General features: G+C 40.8%; 1 long non-coding RNA gene across 2 annotated transcripts in view; it reads left to right on the top strand.

The window, feature by feature from the left end:
- The first annotated feature begins 1,514 nt into the window (after positions 1-1,514).
- Positions 1,515-21,804, top strand: part of LOC135414934 (uncharacterized) — a 33,260-nt gene continuing 12,970 nt past the window's right edge. The window contains exons 1-3 of one of the 2 annotated variants that reach the window (XR_010430912.1): positions 1,515-1,699; positions 2,548-2,622; positions 12,796-13,055. This is a non-coding gene — a long non-coding RNA (uncharacterized LOC135414934). Of the gene's footprint in view, positions 1,700-2,547; positions 2,623-12,795; positions 13,056-21,804 lie in introns of those variants that run through there. The other variant, XR_010430911.1, reaches the window with a different exon arrangement.

The raw sequence follows: 21,804 nt of genomic DNA, 5'->3' as shown, positions 1-21,804 counted from the left end.
GGCACTGCCTCTTGCTGAACATAAAATCAAAAAAGGATACTTTTATTTTGTCCTGCTTTCCTCACACAGACTTCATTCAACTGCATATCCCAGTCTCTATCTATATTTTGAAAACTCACTGAATTCTTCCTTTCCAAACTATAAAACATTTGTATTAATGTCTATTTTGCTAACTGATGGGCGATAGAGAGGACACAGACAGCAACAGAGGGAAGGGTCTTACTTTACTAGCAGTATTAAGACAACACAAAACCAAAATAATGCATTTAATATGGCAATAAGCTTAGCACACGCACCATTTTGGCAACAACAAACTAAGCAAGGTAATGCATCTAATCATTACTATACAAGCAAAGAACAGTGATTAAGAAAGATACATCACCAGTTACCCCATTAATACATTACCACCATCCAGACCACTTCATTTGCTGGGGAGCCCCAGTCACAGTGAAGGTTTGGAGAACCACTCCCGGTAACTGGGAAGTCCTACACGGTGTGTCCGCTCATAGGTGAGGTCTCCATCTTTGCTGTGAGGGGGTCCAGCTTTTATAGGGCTGTATTGGCAAGTCAGAATGACTTGTATATTTTCTTATGGGAAAACATCTGGTGACAGTCTTCCCGACTACCCAAGACCAGGGTTTGGCCACAACCCAGGTCTTGGTTGGGCGAGGTTCCTAAAGGTCCTTAAAATATCTTGCAGACAGTCACAAGAGTATACCACAATTTCTTAAGCATCCAGTTTAACAGATAACATTTAGCAAAAGGTTCCTTAAATATATGGTTTGGCATAATAATGCTTAGCATAAGCAGTCTAGCTAATCTATGTATAAGGTTCATATTTAGCACAAGCAGTCTAACTAAGCTATGTATAAGGTTCACCCATTTTTCTATATTAAGTAGGGACAGCACAGGATTCATCTGTAAGTCAATTCTGGTCTGTCTCAAGCTCTGGCACTTCAATGTCAGCATGGAACAAATATTATTATGGAGACCCCAATGCAAAATTGAAAAAGCTAACAGCTTGGTGACATGAGAGAGGGCACCACAATCTGGAAAAATAGAAAAACAATGGTTTTATACTAAATAAATGGTCAAGCACTAGTTTGAAGTTATTTAATGTATTTATCTACTGTACAAAATAAAAGGATGTTGTGAAGATACCTAGAATCCCAGCAGTGCTTGAACAGAATCTAATTACATAACTTTTCAGCGAGTATGATTTTGTGGCAGCTGTGTGTAGCGCAGACTGATGAATGTAAGCCAGTCAATGACAAAATTCAGCTGATACTTAGTTGCATAGTATGAAATAGTCTGAAAATCTAATTTTTTCCCCCTGCAGATCAATACAAAGTTACATCATTACATAAATTGAACTTAGTGATACATGAAATTGTTCATGAGAGGCCTGGGTAGAACACCTACAAGGCTGTGATGACTATTTTGAAGACTTTGTCTTTTTTGCTGTTCTTAAAGATATTTTATGTAATTCATACCCTTGTAGCACTCATGTAAACCTTCTATGGTGTTATATGATTTCAGACAGATTTGTGCTGCCATCTTTGTGCCATATTGCACACCAGACATCAGAATAAAACCTGCAGTGATGATGCTCTGGAATCTAATTGGTTTTTAGGAACAGAAGCCATGATGTTTGGGCCAGCCAATATCTAAAATGGAAATCAGGAAGCAGTTCTGTCTGGTAAGTTGAAGGAGGAAAGAAGCAACACTGAAGCAAGTCTAAGTAGTGTGAGATTATTGCTAGTGCTTGAAAATAACTGACATGTAACAAGTCAAGCTGATGCTGAGCAGCTCAAGTTGGAGTTGATAAGTGTGATGCTAGTGCTAAAATTGCTATTGAAGTCAATAAACAGCATCAAACCACTCAATAGTTCACCAGGTAGAGTCCTTGGACATTACTGAAGACATGGGTAGTCAACATAGAAAACTCATTCCTTTGTCCTTTTTAGCTTTATTTGTATGTATGCACTGTGTTACTGCCAGATGCAACAAGTTTTGGCTTCAAAGGGTGGTGCAATGACACTCTGGAGGGAAAGGCTATCCTCTTCAGCTCATCAACAGACTTCAAGTGCAGCTCTGGACTTAAGAGAAAAGGTTTTAATACTAGAGTCCCTGTCTAAGCTCTTTATTCCCTGCCAAAACCAAACTCAGCACAGAAATCTGTTTGGACAGATGGAGGCAAAGGCTGTCATTTTCTACGGTTTCATACTGTTGATATTCCGAGTGTTATCCTTTGACCTGCCTACAAACAGCTCACTTTATCTTTCCCATTCCTAAATTCCCCTGCCTGAAATTCAGTTTTATGTGACAGCTCTGACACCACAAAGTGATTCTAATTCCCTTTCTCCAGCTCTTGCTCAGTGTCACACGCATCCAAAACATCTGAAATATTTCTTTAGGGAAGTACCCTTTCTCTGCTTCCTCACTGTGTGCTACCGTAGATAACAATTCAGCTGACAAAATAAAAATTTGCATCACTCATGGACATGTACTAGCTCCTGACTTCTGACGATGACCATGTTCTTCCAGATACTGCAAAAACAGATCTGCAAGTGTGAAATCAGTAGGCTGTAAGGACTGTCAAGTATATCCACTGACTCCAAGGTACATAAAGAAAGGCTTACTTGCCTAAGAGGACTAACTTCTTCTGCACATGTATTTTCAGAATTATTGGAACAATGTGGGTTGGGGTAGTGTCTACTGAATATAGTTAAAGTTGAATTTGTAGATATTTGTCAAGTTAACTACTTCAAGGACTTGTAGCAAAGGAGGAGGAGAATGTTGCCTTGATGTATGAGAAGGTGGCATGTTAGCAGCTTTATTTTTCCTCTTTATTTGGGGGAATGTTGAGCATGATCAAGACGCTCAAGCTGAGTGGAAGCAGAAGCCACAGTCTCTCTGTAGCCTTATCTAGCCAAAGAAGTGGCAGATTAGAAAAACATAGAGATAACACAGAATTGGACGAAACATCCAAGTCACTCATGCATGAGAAGATTCCTTCTGGATACTGAAGGGAGATACAGAGGTGAGATACCTGATGTCAAGATGAAGGTAGAATGCAGGAAAACCGCACTGTTGAGGGAGTAGCATTTAGTGATCATCAACTGGACTGAAGAAAGAAAATGTTTATGTCTTGGGCTTTTGAATGGATACACTTAGAATGATACAGCCATTGAAATGCCCTGATGTTGGCATTTCATGGCACTTGTAAGATTCTCTTACACTCAGTACAAGATGGGATGTCTTAGAGCCCATCTTTTGAGGTAGAGGTGATTGGATCTGTGCTGTAAATCCCCAAAATGGGTGCTACAACAGCTGGAGAGGAGATTCTTTTTCAGAATTAGGGTTATTGACTGGGCTGACCTCTTCAAGCTGCATGGGCAGATGTTGGCCTCACTGATCTCTCAGCCTTGTCTATAACAGCTGCCAAGGCTGTTTTTTTAAAATTCAGTTTCCTTAAACACAGATCTGTGTAGCAATACCTTCTGCCTCTGAATGTAGGCGGAAATATCATCTCCACAGGACTGTCAGGATTCTGTTCAGCTTTCATGGCTGCCGGACTGTAATTAGTGCCAGCTGCAGAGTTTTTAATCTTTGAGGTACAAATTACATCTGGAACTGGAGCTCTGAAACTTTTTTTTTATACTTGTGACAACCGCCTCTTTCAGCATTTGTGTACAAATGGCTCTTCCCTTCATGGTGCTGACCTTTCAATTTGAAATTGTAGTAATTTCCTTTAGGAAACTATCCTGGGGACTACTGCAGAACTTCTGCATATTTGGGGAAGCGGATGCACTCAGGATTGGGGCTGTTGGTATTCACCCAGTCCCTTAAGGTTTGCCATAATGTGGTCAGTTGACAAATGCATACACTGGTCAAGGTGTTCAAGTGATCAAGGCTGATGGAAGCGCAGCAGTGAGCGCTTGCGTGATTACGTTAGAGGGAGACATACAGTATCTGCCAAGCCTTAGGCTGGTATTTGAACCTTGGGTAGGCTGGTGTCTGTGCCTGGGAGAAGGATCTTGGTTTTACCTTTCTGGTAAAGAGAGGAATTCTTAAAGACCTTGGTGTCACAAGTGCAGCTGCTGTATTCATCTTTCTCAGTGGTCTTCCAAGTGTGATGGAGAGGTAGCCTTTGCAACTGAGTTCTTGGTAGGAACCTCATGGGAGATAGCAAGTGGGAGTCAGTTCTTGCTGATGGCCCCAATGACACTGAGGGGTCCCTGGCTAGTAGGGCCTGCCCAACCTTATTTTATACATATCTGGGATGCCAAAATTCAAATTACTCAGTCTTCCCCACCAAAGATGCTCATTGTGGACATGCACAGATTTCTCTACTCTCTTTCATGAGTTAGTGATGGCATGACTCTGGAGGGCATTGGTAACCCTTGTCTCCAGCAGTATGGTGTCCCAGGAAAGGGCGTGTTAGTTCTAATAGCATATTTTCGGCTCTTTGATATCCAGAAACTTGTGATCTCACTGTTGTTCATCCATCATCATGGCCAGTCTTCGCAAACAAAGATTTGGGAAAGGTCATTACCCTTCCAGCCTGCGCAGTGGATTTTTTAGGTGAGACACAGTGTGCGCTGAACTGAGCTCACCCTTTAATCCTGAGGTTCATCTGCCGGGGCCGAGCAAGCTTGGACGGTGGCAGCGAGGTCCTCAGGACGTAGGTTTGTTTAGAGTGACCTTCTCTTAGATGGATGGCCTTACAGGGCTGACGAGCTCCTCTGCCCGGAGGAGTTCCCTGACCGGGAATCGAACCCAGGCCATGGCGGTGAGAGCACTGCATCCTAACCACTAGACCACCCACTGTGTGTGCATTAGTCATTCCCGTCAGAAATAGACTGGTGATGGCTCGGGTGAGCTGGCCTACCACAGCAGACCCATGTACCTGATGGGCAGCTCAGGTCCTTAACCTGGAGTAAAACCTAGGACCTGTGGAGCAATTCTTGTGATCCCATCTGCAGGAAAAAGCCAGGCCCACAAACTGGGAACAGAAGATGTCAGAGACTCTCTGGCAGCAGTACAAGGAGCAAATGCAGTGGATGTAGAGGTCAGATCAGTGAGTGCAGATGTCATTGCAGAGAGTGCTGCACACAGGTAGGAGCCATCCTTTAGGTGTCTGTTTCTGTGACACAAGCAGGCAAATGGTGCATGCAATGCATGTGTTGTACTAAGGAAGTGCACAGGTGAGATGAAGACACCCGAGATCATAGAATGGATACTAAGCACTGCAAGTGCAGTGTGGACATGACACCGTAGATGTGGTCTGTATGGTGATGTTTGGGCTGCAAGGAGAAAACTGCTAACCACAGGAGGTGTTTGTGGCTGTGTAGAGGTAACAACTTACGGTAACTGTAATGCAGTTTTTAGTAACTAACCACATCCAGCTTAAATATGCATGTCTAATGAGTTAAAGACATTATTAAAATGCCTATCTCAAACTGGGTTTCTACAAAGTGTTGCCTTTTACCTCTGGTCAGCATAGTGTTGTTGAAAATAAACAAAAAAAATTGTATATAATATATGTGCATCATTATATGTCCACTCAGGCATGTGTTATGAGCCTGGGAGGCCAAGTCACCTGTAGCCATCACCACTCAACTTCTGATGGGAACACACAATGCATGTGTACGGGATGAACAGTGTGAACAGATATATAGATAGATAAATATGTAGAGAGAGAGACTACAGTAACAAGAAACATTGATAACATTTGTTCTGTAGGAGGTCTTTTTTAACTCCAGTAATAAACTTGTGTTTCTGTGCTATGGATGTATTTTGAACCTTTTACGCAAAATCTGCATTAACAAACCCAGTAAACTGAGCCTATTTTAATAGCTATTAGCTGGTAATTAGTCTCTTTTGGGGAACAATTAGAGCTCCTCCTAGTGCTTTTGGAATAATATTGTAGAGGAGATATACCAGTTACACTGAAAATACCTTGCAATTTTCACAGAAATAAAAAGTAATTAAGAGCTTGCCTTAGTGTTCTCATTATCTACATTCTGAACTAGGATTTTAATTGGAAAATGATTGGAAAGCTTCCCCTTAAGAGCTATTCCTTGTTCCTTTTTATGTCTGTCTTCTATAAACAGATTTTAGAGTACTTGTTTGTGATACTGCTGCAGGGGAAAACAGTTGCATCTTTGGTTTATTAGAGTCAGACAAGACAACTTGTAGAGCTGCATAAACCTGTGAATTTTCATGATAAGACTGTTTAAAATTACCCATCAGCATGTGTAATTATTTTCTGTTTATCTTATATTTTCAAACCAAATGTATACTCTAAAGGATAATAACTAACTGTGGTTAGAGCCTAAGCTTTGTATGCTATTAAATCAAAATGAGAGGGAATTCTTCTAACCTACTTTATATTATTCTTCCTAAGCTCTGAATTCATTTACAAAGCAAAATTTTACTATAGCAAAGACATATAACTGCTAAGCAGTACTTTTGAAGGAGCATAACATTAATATTTACCCTACTGTATATAAATATAGAGGTTTGTTCATCCTGGAAAAGAGAAGGCTTAGGGGGGTCACCTAATTGTGACCTTCCAGTACCTGAAGGGCACCTACAAGAAAGATGGAGAGGGAATTTTTACAAGGGCATGTAGTGACAGGACAAGGGGGAATGGCTTCAAACTGAAAGAGAGTAGGTTTAGACTAGATACTAGGAAGAAATTCTTTACTGTGAGGGTGGCGAGGCACTGGAACAGGTTGCCCAGAGAAGCTGTGGGATACTGGGTACCCACTAAAGCCACTCTCTCACTCCCCTCTGCAACTGGACAGAAAACAGGAAATGTAACGCAGAGATCACTCACTGATCACCATCACAGGCAAAATAGACTCAAAGTGGGGATATTAATTAAATTTATTATTAACAGAATCAGAGCAGTAGAATGAGAAATGAAATAAATCTTAAAAATACCTCCCCCCCCCCTCTCTCCTCCCATAGCCATTGTGCAAGGGACATGCTCTAGATCTTTAGAGGTGTTACCACTTCTTAGATTACTATAAACAATTTCCAGCACTGCTGATTCTCTCAAGTACTGGATACCTTTGTCTGCATTGGTCCACTTTCCTGGGGAGTTCATAAGATCTTCCTTAAATGGATATCTTGCCCTCACAATTGAGAGGAGCCATCTCCAGAGACTGCAAATTGCTCCTTCTTTCCCAATTCTTCTTTCAGTGTCCTGATCTCTGGCAAGAGATCCCAGCTGTTGGGCTCCATGACCTTCCAATTGCTGACTATCAGCCCCATTATCCCAGCATCGAAGCAGCCAGGTAGGAATCCTCTCACCTGGCTGGCAGCTGTAATCTTTCCGCAAGTCTCCAAGTTCTGATGAGGTCAGGGACCAACTAACTTTAGTTTCCTCTTTGATTTGTCTCACTCCTTTCAATTTCTTTGTTGAAGGACCAGCTTTTTGATCTCATCTCCTGATTCTCCTTCTTCCTCTTCTTCCTCCCTTACTAATCACTGATATGGACCTGTAGCTTGCTTTATCAATTTTTTTTTTTTCACTACTGGGGCAATGACTATAGTTGTTGTGGTTTGAGTCCCTATCTTAGCCATAGTGTCCTCCAATGCAGTTTGGGTCCTTGCCTCTACTACAGTCCTCTGTTAAACTCACTTCAGCCTCTAGTACAGGCAATTCTTGGCACCCCCCTATCACTCCAGACATCCAGAAGGGTTCTGCACTCCTGTGTCTTAATGACATCAGTGTGCACTGTGCACCAGTATCTACAAAGCTCTGTACCTCCGTGGATCTGATGTGCCAGGCCATCGAATCCACACAGTCCAGTATGCCCAGTTATCTCTTTCCTCCTCCTGCCTGAAGGCAGGGATTCTCTATTCCTGTTCCTGGTCAGAGTATTCACCATCTGACCTTCGTGATGCCAGACCAGAGGTCCCCTCACCAGGATAAAAAGGAGTTGATTTCAGTCCTTTTATGTCTGAGAGGTCGCCCATTGCTTTCTTGTGTCTCTGAGGCAACTACATGGACAGCCTTCTTGGGTGACCCCTTCTCAACAGCTCTCTTCCCTCTCAGTTCACTTACCCGGGCTTCCAGCTTAGAGGTGGGTTCACCATCCCACTTCCTCATGTCTTCCCCCTGGTCACACAGAAAGAACCAGAGTTCACCATGTGGCCGGTGCTTGAGGCTTCCTTTCCCTCTGACCGGGGCAGGAGAGGACTGATCTCTTGGGCTACCCCTGAGAGCTGAGGTGCTGGTCCATGGGGATATGGAAGTACCCAATTTCTTCAACATTTCAGAGCCAGGAGGATGCCACGTCTACAGTTGCTGTATCCATTTGTGGGTAATATAATGCTACCATGCTGTTGGAATATGATGCAGGGGTGCTTTGAACCACCTTCCTCCACATGGCCATTGATATCTACATGGTTGTTCACATGTTCTCACTCTGCTCTTCTCTGGCTGCAGTTTTCATCTGCACAGTAACATTTTTTTCCTTAAATATGTTATCACAGAGATGTTACTATTATTCCTGATTGGCTCAGCCTTGGCCAGCAGTAGGTCCATCCTGAAACTGCCTGGCATTGGCTCTTCTGAACATGGGAGAAGCTTCCAGCAGCTTGTCACAGAAGCCACCCTTGTAATGCTCCCCACTACCAAAACCTGGCCAAGCAAACCCAATACAATGACCCGTCCCTGGAACTATTCAAGGCTAGGCTGGACAAAGCTCTAGTGAAAGGTGCCCCTGTCCACAAGAGAAGGAGGAACCTTCCAACCCAATCCATTCTATGATTCTATGAAGTATATTAAAAATTTCTATGACATAGTTGAAGCATAGCGGCGAATTCAGTTTGGAAAGTTCTACTTGTTCTATGTCAAACTAGGGGACAGGTAGTTACTGACTTTGCTCATGTTAAAATCACACTATTGACAAAAGGCAGCAGCAATTGCTCTCTGATGCAAAATCATGTTTTAGTGAAGTAACATTCAGCTTTAAGCTGGTGAAAATCTTGACATGTCAGCTGAATTATTCTTGAGTTTGATCAAAAAAACTGGCATTGTAGTGGGTACTTTGGCTGACAGTGTGCTAGAACTATCCAGCTTTGGGAAAACTGGAATGTTTTGGCAATTGAAATCAGCTGAAAGGAAAAAAAACAAACCCAGGAAAAGTTTTCATTTCTTGGAAGTGTTGACTATGGTTTTATCTCCCTATAGGTATAAATTGAGAATGTCTAGGTAATTAAATGTACCACTCAAACATTTTCCTTGTGAATGAATCATCTTGAGTCATGATTTTCTACTTTCCAGTGCTCTTGAGAGAGCAGTTTTAAATAGCATGCAATGATTAAATGCTTGAGATAACAGAGGATCCAGGGATCTTGACAAGTGAGTGGACTCATTAGGACAATAGCAGATCACACTAATGAGTGGGATACCAGCTGTCAAGTGATGCAGCACCTGGTGCTGAAGGAGTGCATGGGATGAAGATTGACTTTCATCATATTTCAGATCATTAGAAGATTGGTCTCACAGACCACTTGAATAGCTTGTACACTGCAAGGACCATGCTTACAGCACTAAAACAGGCTGCCTGTTTTCAGAGCCCGTGATCTTTCTTGCTGCTGAAGAAGCATTGCACCTACCTAGAAGCCTTCTAAGTTGCTATGATAAAACATTGCTTATAGGGAGATAAAGAATGGGAATTTAAGCCTAGTCTTTGAATGATACCTCGTTTTCTATCCTTGAGAGGCACTGAGTCCCTCCTAGTCTTTGAAAGGAGCCCAAAGTTGAGCAGGATTATCCAGTCCTGGAACCAAACTCAGCAAGAAGAGAAAGCATCTACTTTTCAAGTTACTGCAGGGATGGCGCATTAAAAGTCTTTGTCTTTGAGACATGCTTGTCTGGTAGTGTTTAGGGCCACATATGCCAAAGTAGGATTCCTTTACTTGCCAAGCTACTTTATAATGAAACAACATATTTATTATGGATAGAAGAGTTGACTGTCTGATAGGCAAGAGGTTTTGTTTCTTAATCTGAGTTCACCAGGACAGTGAAGAAAACTTGAGAAAAGATTCTTCTTAATCTTTTGATTTACAGTGTTTTCAGATCAACTGTAATTACTTTTTCTGAGGTTTTCTATTTTAGAAAGTAATTCTGTATTTTCAATTTATGCTGGTTTTGGCTGGGGTAGAGTTATTTTTCTTCATAGCAGTTAGTATGGGGCTATGTTTTAGATTTGTGCTGAAAACAAGGTTGATAACACAGAGATGTTTTTGTTACTGCTGTGCAGTGTGTACACAAAATCAAGACCTCTTCTGCTTCTCATACCATCCCACCAGTGTGGAGGCTGGAGGTGCACAAGAAGTTGGGAGAGGACACAACTGTTACAGCTGGTCCCAACTGACCCAAGGGATATTCCATCCCATATGGTGTCATGCTCAGCATATAAAGCTAGAGAAAGAAGAAGGAAAGGGGGGACGTTTGAAGTAATGGCATTTGTGTTCCCCAGTAACCATTAAGTACCATTAAGTGTGATGGGGCTGTGCTCTCCTGGCTGAATGGCTGAACACCTGCCTGCCCATAGGAGGTGGTGAATGAATTCCTTGTTTTGCTTTGCTTGTGTGCATGGCTTTTGCTTTACCCATTAAATAGTCCCATGAGTTTTCTCACTTCTACTTTTCTGATTCCCTCCTCCATCCCACTGGTGTGGAGTGAGCAGGCAGCTGTGTGGAGTTCGGTTGTTGGCCAGGGTTAAACCACACCACCATCACTTGATTAAAAAAGGAGAAAGAAAACTGAAAGTCCTTCTGAGCTGTTGCAAAGTTACTTGTTGCAAGAATTGTCATATGAATTATCCTGCAGAATATGTTGTACCCCTCTGAATACTGATAGCTGGGAGCTCCCAGCCAGACATGTTTCAGAGTGCATATGCATATGGAGTGGTTTTGTGTAGGGAGGATTAAAATAACACTAATTCTGCAGCCTATCTGTACTGGACATTGCAGAGTATATTGTCAGCTTCCTCCTTAGTATCCTGTTAATGAAAGGAAGTTCTCAGTTTGTAACAGAAGGTCTTTAATCTCATTCATGCAGTAGACAAGTTGAGTTCTGGTACACATCTACACAATTTGTACCAATACAAAACTAGGAAGATTTCAGATGACAATTGTTAATCTGTGGTTTCTTAAATTAATTCCTTTGCTAATTCCTTTACCTATCAGCCAAGCATTATTTGTCCTGTTAGGGTTAAAAGGCAGATAGTAAAGTGATGGAGAGCACAGAAGTATACTGCCTTAGCAGTGAGCTGATGAAAGCATCTTCATCATTACTAACTGCACTATTTGCATAGAGGATATAATTCAGTTTGGGTGAGCGAACTGAGATATTTATGAACTCTTTTGGACATAATTTTTGTAAGATGATATTTGGCTTGCAATAGTCTTATCTGCATCAACAATCACAGCTGAAATTGCAACCATATATCTCAGACATTGAATTCCTGTATCTGTTGAATCTGAAGCTGTCACCACTCTAAATATTTTTATAGTCTTTCTGTTTGAATTGCGGTTGAATGCTGACTGTTGTAAAAGCAACCACTTCCAAGTAGATAAAATTACAAGATTCCTAAATTTGGGTATCTGCTTCACTCAGCCCTATTTGCATTTGTGCAGGAGCTTTTTTTCTGGCTCCTATTGCCACGTGAAATGTTTCTGGTGAATCTGTTCCCAGGTGGGACTTTTGATTAAGTGCATGGAAATAAAGTAAAAAATCAACCTTCTGTTGTGAAAGACTCCAGTACTTGTGGAGATGGTGCATATGTCACGTAGAGAATGATGGATTAAGTATTGGAAGAAAAGCTACACCTTTCCACTTGAGGTGTTTTGCTCTCAATTTAAGGTCTGGTACAGGGATATTCAAAATATATCACCTGATGGATTTTTACTTGCATACAGATAGTGAAGCCTGTACTTTTGCACAGGACTTGTCGGACAGAGAACAAACAGCAAGATGTTTACAATGCATTAACACAACATATTCTGAAACACACTATTTCTTTTGGGTAATTTTTTGATTGCATGATTTAACGAATAGTCTCTTGAATGCTGTGTAGATACTATTCTTGTCAGGTCAAATTCAAATCATTAATAGTCACATTGATTTTTGGTTGTTGCTGTTAGGTTCAGGTGTTATCAACAGTCTGTAAATCTGTTAAATGAATTGTATTGTTAGAACTTGGAGTGCAGCTGTTGTTATTCCTCAGATTAATCACACACAATTAATTTTGCTGATGTAGAGGTTATCTTGAACAATCCAATTAGATATTCAATATTCATATTGTCACCCACTGATTGTAGACAGAAAACTATCCATTTTTAGCACTCTGTTCTAGTATTACAAAATAGTTTGACTGGACATATGAGAGGAAATTTTAAAATGAAAATGTAATTGAGATCACTGAAATTTAGGTTCTAGTACTTTTTTTCCTTTCTTCATTCTGTTTCCTTTCATACACAGACAGTTTCTAGTATATGTTTGATAGGACTTGTGCAGTTCATATCAAAGCCCTGTGATTTACAGCCATGCAAGAATGGCTCTTGTGGCCTTTTCTTCCATCTTAACTGGCAGCATATAGCCCTTATTCTCTCAGTGAATTGCATCTGTTCTGTAATAGATGGAGAACTGGCATCAAAATGGCTGAAATAGTTATGAATGTGAGAAAAAAAACAGAAGAATTATCCTACCATGACCTGCATTTCATATTCCATATTCTTTTCTTTCAGTTTTTCTACTTTCAGTGTTCCTGAACCATTGCATTGAGGGGCACAAGAGCACAAAATAAGCTGTTACCTCAGACCTGTCTCCATTAACGTGTAACATATCTTTTCTTTGCTACTCTGCTGTCAGATTTATTTCTTAATAGCATATGCTGAAGGCTTAAAATTAAAGTAATCTAAAATATCTGTCAGTGGCAGAAGAAAACCTATTAAACAACTGCAAGTGAAAATCTAAGAGCTATCTTATGCTAAACGTTACCCACATCAGTTGGTATACCAGAAGTGTGAAACCTGATTTGGAATCATCTTGCAGTCTTGATTAGAAAATGATTTTTTTTTTCCATTTACTGATCGGTTTTGGAATGAGATGGAAAAGATTTATGCTGCATGGATAATTCCTGTGCACTTAAACTAGCTCAGACTATGACTGTGCATTAAAGTAGGTAATGAAAGATGGGTTTTTGGGTTTCTTGAGTTTGCTGTTTTAGCTTAAACTTCTGAACAGCTGACCACGCTCTTACTAGGCAGCTAGGTTTTTAAAAAGGGTTTGCTTTCCTGCATGGCCACATCTGCTGCTTTAAATTACTGTTTCACGTCTTTTATTCTTAAATGTCATGTGATTAAAATAAAATCCCAATTAAAAGCCAGTTTCTCAAAGCCAGTTTCTAATATCTGACAAATAGTATTGTACTGTGTAAATATAAAATGATTGGATTAACAGAATGTTATTACCAAAAAAACTTGTGGAAGTTGAAGCACTTACTGGGTTGGTTTCATACTATGGAAAGCACATGGGGCTCCATATTATTAAGAACCTGACTGCTTTTCACACCAAGCATTGCTCTTTCAGGACTTGAGTCCATCTCTTGGTTCATGTACTGTGAAATTTTAATAATGTTCTGTTGAGACAAGTCAACTGTAGAATTAAACTTTCCTTGTGACGCTGAGCTTAAAGGAAAAAAACCCTATACTTCTTTAATAAATGCCATGTTTAATCTCCATATTTGCAAGTAGCCCTGAGAGTGACTAAGCTCACTTTCTTTCAGGACTGATTATTAAAATTCACTCCAAATTTGGGTTTGCAGATGTGGCCACCATAGTTACAATAGAAAACAACTTTTCCAGTAATAACTAATAGTGTAGGCAATTTGGGGTGGACTTCTTGGGCAGTTTGAAATAAATAATAAGATTGAATTAAGGATATGCATTGTGTTTATTTACATTTTGAGATATTAACTTTCCTTTCTCTCTATTTTTATTACTTTTTATGTCATGTGTGGTTTATGATATTTATAAAAATTAGTGTTTAATAAACATTACCAGAGAGTGAAATACAAATTCAGTTCAATATAAAATATATTTATAACATATTACATTGTTTATAAACATATTTCTCTGGCTCTAAATTCAATTAAGAAGACAAGCAAATCTCTGGGCACAAAGGAACATGCATCAGAACATGAGCTGTCCTTATAAAGTTGCAAATATGGTTGCATTAGGCTAAACTAATTGCTGCTGAGGCAAAGGAGCACCTGATCTGGAGCAGTAATAGTAGCTTCTGGCCATAGCCTGTGGTTCAGCCAGGCAGACATAGCTGGGAGAGGGCTGTGAAAAAGCATCATGACAGGATCATATGGAAAGGAAAAGGTAAAGGAGCTTCTGTAGTGGTACAGACAGCCTAGTTATTTGGGCTTGACAAGCCTGGAACCTGGGGCTACCAAAGCTGGAAAAGGACAAACAACTACTAAAAACAGGAGTGAGAGAAAGAATTTAAAAATAACAAAAAATAAACTCAACGCAAACCCTACTGGATGATGAAAGGACTCATGGAAGAACAATTTCATGGCATAGGACCATTTATTTTGATTTCCACATTTTTCTTTTATGAAATGTTTAATTCCTTTGCATCACAGGCTGTTTTCCACATTAGCAATTCACTTTAATATCAATCACTTTTGAGACTGTCAGATTTTGAGAAGCAACTAGTAAGGCTGAAATAGTTTCCGTGACCAGAAACTGAAACCTAAAGATACCCAGTCACTGCTGCAAGATTTTCATTAACACTTATCCACAAATAGCTATGGATATTTTATTTACAAAAGCAACTTTTTTCATAGATCTATATGACTGCAAATCTAGAATTTCACTCTTAGTAGAGCTGAATAAGGAGTTCCTGTGATTCTTTGTGCCAAATGATCATTTCTGGTTTTTGTCTTCCACTCCCTGTCATGGTCTAATTCTGCCCATGTTGAAGGCATGGATGCAGATGCTGGGAATGGTCCTTTCCAATTTGGGAGACAGACGCATCAGCAGTGGGGAAGCTTGAACTACTTTTTAGTAAGTGGTTATTTGAAAAGTTATTCTTTGTTTCATTGTGGGCATTGATGCTGTGAAATTTCATCCTATGTAAATGTGACAGGAAAAGAGGGTCTGAATGCATCTTAGAACCCACTGGTTTGGTTCCAACTTCTTCTAAGGGTGGACATTCAGAAGCTGTTGCCTGTACTGGGCCTCATGCAGTACCTCAAAAACATCATTACTATTTTTCAGTTCTAAGTTTCTGAATTTATGTGATGGCTCTTCTCAGTTTGACAGACCTACATGTCTGCAAAGTTAAAAGTGTGCTCTTTCCAGTTGCTAGCTACTAACTAGGCTGCAGCTCATGATCCCAGGCTGCATTTAAAATGCTACAGCAGATTGCTTCAAAGAGAGACCTATCCTTGATACCTGCCTCTTGTCAGAAAAAAATGAAATAAATATCAAGCTCCCAACAACGTTTTCTGGGCCCCTCTTTGCTATCATTTACAGGAATGTACTAAAGGATGAGCTGCTACCAGATGCTGCCTTTTGCCCTATTGTATTCCTTCTCAAGAGGCATTCATCAAGCTGGTGCTAAAGAAGCTATTGGCTCTGTGGGAGTTTGCTCCAATTCTGGTCTCCAGATTGGCTGTCCCTCCAGCAGTGCACAGTGATGGCTATGCTCACGGGGATGGGAAAGCTTAACTCCTGCATGTACTGGAGAGGGGGGAGCTCTCTCTGTGACCCTCTGTGTGGTTACAGAGAAAGATGTCTCTCGAGGAAGAAAAGTCTGTTTTTCTTACCCAGATGTCTGTGCACACCTGGATGGGGTGATAGGAATTTCTTTATGGAGCTAGGTTGTGTTGGGAGGATAGTACTTATGTTAACATTCATCAGAACATTTACCCTTCTTTGAACAGACATTTTCAACCCCACATCAAACCAGCCTTTGCTTTCATAGGGTCCCCTCTACAGAAATCTCATATTAATACAGCAAATGGCAAAAGACCAGGCAGGGGTCTTGGGTCTTGGAAGGTGTACTGCAACGGAGAAGCATACAGGAGCATCCAGAGGGAGACCCAGGCCCTGAAGCCCTGGGATGAAGATGCCTGGCTGGTGTGCTCCTTGTGTCACCGGCAATACCTCCACGGGACATTTGCCTGTAGGGGATCAATGACTGGCTCCTATAAGGCCTTCAGGACATCCCCTTCTCTCATCAGTAGTCTTCCTGCGTTTCCAGGAGGCTGGGACATGAGGGAGTTGCACATTATTGCCTCTATTTCTCTGGGCTCCCAGTGTTCAGAAGATGAGGCAATTAGGAGGCAGTGTACAATTTTGGGGTGAAATAGACAATCCATATCTCATGGGACATACTTAAGAGAATGCAATCTTTGTAAAGTTTTCCCTTGAAGAAAAATTAAATTGAAAATGGGAGAAGAAACATGGCTTTTCTTTTATATTTGATATTTCTCTTTGTGTAGTTCACTATTCACAAACTGCAAACATGTTACTTGAGAGCCTATTTTTCCTCCCGAGGCATTTTTGTAGGTATGTGATGTGAGCAGTGTTTGTGTCTGTCAGCCTCTTGTGGGAGGTAGAAATGCCTACAAAGGCACAAGGAAGCATCTGGATGCATGGTAGGTGTTGTGTCTATGCCTGAGGCTGACAAGGACTAATTGTCACTAATAGCTGCCTAAAAGAAGCTGAGCAAGTTTAAGAAGCATGTAAACTGTAAGTTCAGCAAAGTGCTAGCTCTGAATAGCTGGAGAGAATGCAAACCAAACAGAGGCTGTTTCTCTGTGAAATCACCTTCTTTGAGTTGTTTGACAAAATAAGATTCAAAGTAGTGAGTTAGACATTACCTGCTTTAAAAGGGATTGTACATCAGCAGGTCAAGAGTCCTATGATTTGAAATAGATCCCTCAGCTTGTGTGCAAGAGCCAGATCTCTGCCTTCTGAACACACTGCAAAGTCTTCTTTAGGAAGATGGTTTATGTACCATGAAGGTGCTTTTGTTTGTATCCTGTGGTAGAGTTCTCTGCTGTCTGAAAACTTGTTACCAGGGAGCCCTTGCTGAAGCTCTGGCTGGACAAAAGGATAATCCTAGTGACTTCAGTGTAAATGTAATGCTTTGTATGTTCAAACACTGAATGTTTTAAACCATTTATTAAGGAAAGTGGAGGAAGAGGAGTGAAGATGAGAATATCAGTATCAACAAGAGATATAAGTTCTAAGGGCTGTTGCTGCCTTTCCTTTAGAAGCCCTCATAATGCTTCAGTTTGTAACAGGGTTTTGATGTCCAGCAGGGGAGATGCACTGGGCTTCAGGAGTGTCTCTTCTGCCTCACACAGGATGCTGATCAGCATTTGGAGAACTATAAGATGTTAATTGCTATTTCCATTCTCTTTCTTTTGGTCCCTTTGATAATTTTAGCAACTGCACAGGAGCGCTGCATGTCTCGCAAGTGCTCAGCTTCCCCTGTTCCCAGCCTGCCAGTCACAGCAGCTGTACCAAATGAGGTGAAGGAAAATGATACAGTGTGGAACGGGTCTTTTTAAGGCAAAGGTAGAGATTATAGGTGTAGCACATCCTTCTTACCCCCAAAGCCAAGCCAAACTTACAAGTAGGCCCTTCCTCTGTTGCCTGCCTGCCTTTGGGCACTATTTTGAGCTGTCACCCTCCCAGCCCCTGGGAGCAGCCAGAGCTCCATAGTGCACTGCTGTGTTAACAACCAGCCAACACAGCCAGTTTTGATGGCTGTCAGTTGTGATGGTAGAGGTTCAAGGCTTCAAATCTTAGTGCTGATTCCTAATAACAAAAATGTTGCCCTGAACTCTTGTTGGTTCTTTTTTAGTCTTCTCATTCAAAACAACTGTTATAAATGGTGAAGTGAAGGACACAAGAAGTTTTACAGTTAGGTGCCTCTTACTGGCATGATGGTGTGATATTCAATGTCATGGGCACACTCTGTTTCTTCAATAGACATTCAAACTGCTGGATAGATGCTCAAGAACACCTATTTAGGGCTGCTTGATCCTCATGTTTTTACTATCTTACTTCACAGTTAAATATTATTTTAAAATTTTGTTATAGGTACATACCCATTCACAACTTCTTGGCTATACTGACTCCCAACATGTTTTCAGTGTCATCTTAAGACAGAAATGTAAGCAGTGGAGAAACATTTATATATGAAGAAATACGGCCGTGTATATTGACTGAAAACTGTGTCATTGCCCATGATAAAAGCCAGAAGAAATAAGAAGCTGCAAAATAAATCTTTCAATATGAAATTTAAGAAGTATGATCTCTTCATCTTTGAAAGTGATTGATGATCACTTGTATAAATGCTGATGGGAATGACAAGTGACAAACTTCTCTGTTTTAGACAAAAGCATAATAGCTTGCAGGTGAAGTTTCCAGCTGGAAGCTGCAATCTAGCAGATGAAGATTTCTACATGAGAGGCAAATTTGCTGGCACACCTGCACTGTCTAGGGACTTAAAATGAGATTAGTCAGCTTTCTAAAAAAATTATGGTGTTCCACCCAAAGTCCTCTAACTGCTCTGTGCAAGGAAGCCTGAAAGGGCAGAGTTGCCTCTTCTGGCATTTGTCTGTGCATTCTGTAACTAAGAATGCTCAGTTTACGCACCACACCTGCACATGGCTTCCATAACTTCCATGACTTGAAAGTCTTGGGGCTTTGCATTCCAAATTCATTATGTGTAAATAACATTTCAGAATTTCACGGCGTTTCTTTTAGCTACTTACATCATCTGACACTTTTTCTTCATATATTGCAATTTAAAATCACATTTTAATGCTTTTTCATTCATCCTAGTATCTGGCATCCACTAGGTTAGTTTTCTTTTTAAAGTCAGAATTGCCATAAGGCATGGACAGATGTTGATATCAAAATAGCAGCTGTAGCTCCACATTCTTACATTGAACCAAGAAGGCAAATGTTGTTGAGGATTAGTAGTACTTTAGTGTCAACATTATTAGTCAGAAAAAATGTTACCTCTCACAGTCAAAACTTCATAACCACTTCTCTTGAAATTGGTGTTGCTGTTTCCCAAGCCTTGAATGTAATGGATGGTAGCACACAGGATCTATAGCAGTTCACACATTCAAAATCCCTTATGAAACAGTTTCTGGAACTTAGCTAGCAAAACTGCTGACACACTTCGGTGTTGGTTTTAGTAGCCTGGGATGCTGGAGGATAATTAAGTTTATATTTGGCCTGTAGTATTTTGTTCAGGAAAAGCCAATCCCAAAAGAGATTGACTTTCATTGAGACATAGTCTTGTGTAGTATCAAAAGTAGTGGTAAATTTAAAACCACTGGTCACATGAACTTCAGCAATAGATTTTAGAGCAGTGTATAGGTTCAGATGCCAGATCATAACAAGAATGCATTCAGGTCACCCTAGAGAAGCTCTTTGGTATGTTCATCAGCTGACTTTGGGAAAGCCAGAAGGGTCCTACCACATGCTGCAACTAAAGGAATGTGCACTTTAATCACAAAAACTATCTCCACTTTACTTGCAGCTTCCTTCCCAATCAGTGCTGGCACTTTGAGTCCCATCTGAAGGATGTTTGAGTAGTTCTTTTTGCAGCTATATTTGGGAATATATGACAAGTAGGGCATAAATCACACAGTTACTTTTTTTTTCACCTTGTTCTTTTTGAAGTCAGGCCCTTGAGCACACTCACCACTTGTGGGTTGTCTGCCTGTGCTCAAAGTTGGTGCTCACATCATGCCTCTGTGTAACCTTGGTTAAGCTTAACTGTGTTTAGGTGAGTTGTGTGAGAAAGCTGTGAGTAGCAGCTCCTTCACTCTGGAGCTGCATTTCAGCTCAGGTCCCTGCCCTTGTTTGTGCCTGAGCTGTCACAGCCATGTCCACATCCCCTTTCACTCTGCACTTGACCTCTTGGCATGACCTTGGGTCAGCATCATCATTATGAACTTCTCTAACCATCAGTGGCTCTTGGCTGCCCTGGTTACTGCCTCACTGGACCTGATCCTGACCCTGATTTGCTGACTTGATTTTCCTATTTAAACTGGTGGATTGACTCTATGGACCTTGGCTGGCTGTGGTTACTGTCACTCAAGCTGCTTTACTCATCTGTCTCAAGTACTGGGGCACAGCACCCTTGGCAGTGATATTCCTGACTGTGCTTGTCTTGCTGTCCCACTCCAGTCCAATCTCCCCTTCTCCAAGGATCTGTTGCTGTAACTTTTCTCTCAGCATAGATGTAATGCCTTCATTTCTAGTTTTGCTTGAAATAACTTAATACTTTCCTTTAAAGCAGTATCTTATTTGGCCCATTATTGTATCCAAGTGTATTTCTGAACATTTACAAGCTTCCTTGAAAAAGCCTTGAGTTTTTTTCCTGCAGGACAGCAAGTATGAGCAAATCTGAACCTTACATATTTATACATATAAGTAGAATCTTTTGAAGCCATTGGGACTTGTTGGTTGAATTTTTGAAAGGATCAGTCCCCGGGATGAATTTCTGTTGCAGAACAGCTCTGGTGTGGCAGTAACACCACTGCTTACAACAGATGTAATCCACTATGCAACTGTTTTACTGTGTTTCATCAAATATAAACAGTTTGGGGACAAAATATTCCTCACAACTGAATAAAAAGGAATTAATAAATTACTCTCCTGGCACAGGGAAATTTGAGGACCAACCGTTATCATTTTCAGGCCAGGCTTATTAGTAGAAGATATCTCATGTTGCCTATATGAAGTTGCAGTGTATTGAGTGGCCTATGTGAAGTCCAATAAAATGGAAGCCAAAAAAGTGCAGACATGCTATGAATTATTCAGGGATTCAGTGGTACCTGGGCTGCCTCTTCAACATGGCTTCATTAGTGTGATGTTCTACATTAATGAAACTTCTGTCTGGATGACAAATTAGCCCAAGTAGGATTCTGTGCTCAGGTGGCAAGGTGTACCCTGCTCTAGTTCAGATATATGTGCTTGAAGCTGCAGCATGTGGCACAGACATACTCTCACTTCTTCAGATGCCAGTAACAGTTAAAGCTGTTCAGTGATGCCCATAAGACATGGCTATAACTTTGTTAGACTGCAGTTTGTCATTTGTCTCAGTCTGGATTTGTCCTGAAAATGTCAGTATATTTTTCCAGGGAGAAAATGATAGAAGAAATATGTTGATTTCACCATGCCAGTAACCAAAATACCCAATTCTTACAGTCTTGGGACAAGGAAGACCAGCTATCTCTTTGCTTTGGACTCAGATGATCATTGCTGGGTAGAAAAGAGGATTTTAAATCAGCTGTCTGTTTTGTGATGTCTAAAAGGAGACAAAACCTTCCAGGGGGAAAAAATGGTTGAAGAAAAAAAAAGATTTTAACAAAGACTTGTAAGAGATTCTCAGCTGCTCATAAGATGCATCTGATGTGAGTATGCCCCAGTCCAGAAAGTGTGGCCTCAAGCAGGCATTTGTATTTGCTCCTGAGCAACAGGTCTGCTTTGGTGCTTTTCATAAGCTCGTTTGTTTTCTCAAGGGGCTGGTCAAATTCTCTCTAGAATGGAGAGTTCAACCCTTTCATCAGCGAAAAGACCTTAAATCAATGGTCCAACGCAGAAAGGTGACCAATTAGAAAGTAAAGCTAGAACAGGTTGTTGGTTCTTAATGTTGCATCAGAAAGGGAGAGGGAACAGAAGGTCCCAGAGAATAGCAGTGTATCCACAGAGGCA

Source organism: Pseudopipra pipra, chromosome 5 (assembly GCF_036250125.1).
Source record: "Pseudopipra pipra isolate bDixPip1 chromosome 5, bDixPip1.hap1, whole genome shotgun sequence".
Classification (NCBI taxonomy): domain Eukaryota; kingdom Metazoa; phylum Chordata; class Aves; order Passeriformes; family Pipridae; genus Pseudopipra; species Pseudopipra pipra.
The sequence above is the reverse complement of the archived record's forward strand: the minus strand, read 5'-3'. Positions and strand labels throughout refer to the sequence as shown.